This window comes from Tenrec ecaudatus, chromosome 7 (assembly GCF_050624435.1).
Source record: "Tenrec ecaudatus isolate mTenEca1 chromosome 7, mTenEca1.hap1, whole genome shotgun sequence".
NCBI lineage: Eukaryota > Metazoa > Chordata > Mammalia > Afrosoricida > Tenrecidae > Tenrec > Tenrec ecaudatus.
Genome location: NC_134536.1, coordinates 116169745 through 116173404, shown reverse-complemented (window position 1 = coordinate 116173404; position 3660 = coordinate 116169745).

Here is a 3660-nt window from a genome sequence, read left to right as displayed (position 1 = left end):
AATTTTAAAACAGAACAAATTTACAATGGATCAAAAGGGAGAGCAAATAATAAACATTAAAGCTTAGCTTAATGATCTCAGCATTACTCCACTTCCTATGAATTCTGTCTGTTCAGAAGGCTCGCCACAGCCCTGGTCCGTAGGTCAATGGTCAAAGAGCATTCTCCAGAACTTGAACTTTTGTAGGGGTGCTGCAAATGGATTTCGGGCTTTCACTGACATCCGCAACCTGGGTGCTTCATGAGAACAACTTGATGTATCACGCTTTAATGATTTTTTTCCTGCAAAGTTTGCTGGATCAATGTAGGAGAATGTTGTTCAGTGGGACTTGCAATAGAAGAAGTTGAAACGCCCTGAGCATATAAAAGTGAAGTCATTGATTTTGTTTTCTAACATAATAATGGGACATGGCTAGAATCACTTAGTTTTTACTGTCTGAAAATTAATTCCAGAAATCCTGGGGGGCTTAATAGTTATGTTATGGGCTGCTAATTGCCAGGTCAGCAGTTTAAAACCACTAGCTGCCCCATGGGAGAATGACCAGGTTTCTATCCCCTGAAGAGTTCGAGTCTTGGAAAATCACCGGTGCAGTTACAGACCTTGTCCGCTAGGGTTCCTGTGAACAAGTGTTATCCCTTAAGATCCACTGTAGATTTGTTCACAGTGGATGAAAAGGGAGAACAAATGATAAAGCATTAAAGTTTAACTTCACTGTGAGTCCTTATAGACTCGATGGCAGTGAGGTGTTGTTTGTTTTTTTCATTCTTAAGTCACTTCTGGAAATCTATGTGTGCATCTATTCTATTCTATTATCAACATTTACCACTCATTTTTACTGGAATATAATGTACCCAAACCCAATAGACCCTAATATGATCCCATGTATTCCAGTATGGGATGAATGAAAGAAGTCTCTCTCAACATTTTTCAAGTATAGAAACACTGAGAATTACAGCACATGTACAATTCACAGCACAGATATGGTTGAATATCATGCAGTGAATTTAGATAGGCACCTGAAGCATTGCCCTGATAATGAAAACAATGCAATGCAACATGACAAAAAAAGATTGAAGACAAGTTAGAAATATTACAAGTAAACAAAACAAAATATTAGAGTATTGTGCCGCTCTCAAATGCTTACAGGTGAAATTACAGTGAAAATTGTTAATGTGTGTATTGAATTAGTTACTGTTAAGTGTTTTACCATTGAGTTAATTGAATATACAGGATTTACTAAAATTTAAATTCAGTTATTGCTTCTATTGGTCAACTTTTTTAAAACTCAACTTAGATAATGTTAGGGAAATGATACCTCACTTGTCCTTAAAACTTATCTTCAGAATTTATAGCAATATAGGTGCTTAAATTTCCTCAGTACATTTTGAAAATCAATGTTAAATTAGCAAAAGATACAAAGACACATCTGTCCACACAGGATAAAAAGAATTAAAAGAAAAACACACAGGTATATCCAAATGTAAAATACAATTTGAGGCAAGTACAACATGAATTTACAGCAGATATTTTTTCTGAATCTGCTATAACTAAATTTATTGATTTCTTCAGAAATGGTAGTTAAATTAAATGGTAAATATCAGGGCAAAATGGCAATCTTGAACACTCTGAGTTATTGCCCTCTGATTTGCAGATGTTAATTATCACAGTGTGCCATGTGGGTGACAAGACTGATAAGACTGGTATAAAGTGTGCTGTACACACACCGTAATTAGCTACCAAATAATAGAGTAAAGGATAGATCCACAGCCTTTCTAGATATTATTTAGAGGATGTTGTGAATTTACTCAAAATTTCATATTCTATCATTGTTGTCCAATTTTTCATAAAATAATTAATGAAACTACACCGGATTGCCCAACAAGCAGGAGCCGTGTACACCACATGTTACTCACATTTGCTCACTGCCATTGAGTTGATTGTGACTTTGACCTTTGACCCACTGTATGAGAGGTAGCGCTGGCCCTCTGGATTTCTGAGGCTATAGCTCCTCAGGGAAATAGCCTCGTCATTCTCCTGAGAAGGGGTGGGTGTTTTTCAACTGCCGACCTTGTGGTTAGCAGACCAGCAGATAACCACTGCCATCAGAGTCCTGTGTTAGGATGCGAACATCTCTGTGAGGTAGTAGTTGAGAATAATATGAACTTATATGTTTCTAAAGACAACTTGACATTTGTCAAATTAATTTTGGAAACCTTAAAAAAACAAAAAAGTTATGTTTGGATTATCAAGTGAACAATTGACAATGAGTGATGTTTTAAGTATGTATGTGGAAACTAAACTAAAATTAAAAACTAATAATACATATAGAAACACATTTAAAAACTCTAATGTTAGGGAAACGTTATCATTGAAATAGCACATTTAGAAGATCTTCCTAGATCCTTGTGATCAAATTCCTTTTAGTTCTGAGCTTATATCAAAGGCTATATACCTTTAAGAAGTATCTGGGTAATGATATGAAATCATCAAAGGAGCAGAACTGAAGGTGTAACAAAGGCAAGCAATTCAGGGAATATTCTTTTTTCAAATTATAGAATAATTTCTCAAACAAAGGGCATAATTAAACATGACAATTGACTATACTATTATTATTTATTCTATATCAACAAGTTTTGTTGGTGTGCAAATAATTGAGATGGAGACAAATGTTCATGAGTTTTGGAAAAGAATGATTTATAATAATCCTTGTATAAAGCTTCTGTGATATACTTTCATATGCATCAACTGCTCAGGTTAGTGTTGAGATGCTTTCTCAAGTTTGAAGTCCATTGCATAAGATAACTTAAAAATAAAATCAAACTCACGGCCATCAAGTCAGTTCCAACCAATGGGAGAGTTTTTAAACCAACCAACCTCACTACCAGTGAGCCCATAGACAGGCCATAGGGTGGGCAGAGCTGCCCTGTGAGTTTCTGAGACTGTACCGCTTTACCTGCGCCCAAAGCCTTGTCTTCCTCCTACAGAGTGGCTGGTGTTTTCAAACTGCGGACCATTCAGTTAGCAACATCACACCTAACCCACTCTACCACCAGGGTTCCCCATGGGAAAAAATAGGTATAATTATATTGTAATGCAGTAATGATTTCTTAATGAACTGTATAATTGTGTATGAATTAAATCTATATTTGTAACAAGACATTTAATTTATATAATGTTATTGGTGAATATGTTAGGCCTGGTTGACTAGAGAAATAAATCCAGGGGCTCTCATTAATGGATAAGAATTTTTTTATATCAAGAATTATATATCAAGAAAACATCCAAGCCCAGCCCAAGTTAAGTCCAGAAGCCCAATATTAGTCCATAAGTCCCTCTTCAGACTCCTGTGCAGAGTGAAGGCAGATCACAGGTCAATGGATGCAAAGTCACGTAGATCCAAGGTGGGTGGAACTATGTCAGGGCTCTGGCAGCACTTGGGGTCAGCAAGTAATAAGGAGAAGCCTGTGTGAGAGGGAGCTTGTGTGGGAGGGATGGTTGGTGACAGAATTAGGATAAAGAGTTGAAGCATGTGACCTCAGCATCACAGGACTCGTCCGTGGTCAGATACGGAGGAACGTTCTTCCACCTTATTGTGTAGCTGGAGGACCAGACATGGGCCCCGTGTCATTTCTTCATGGTAGAATTATCAATGAAAACAGA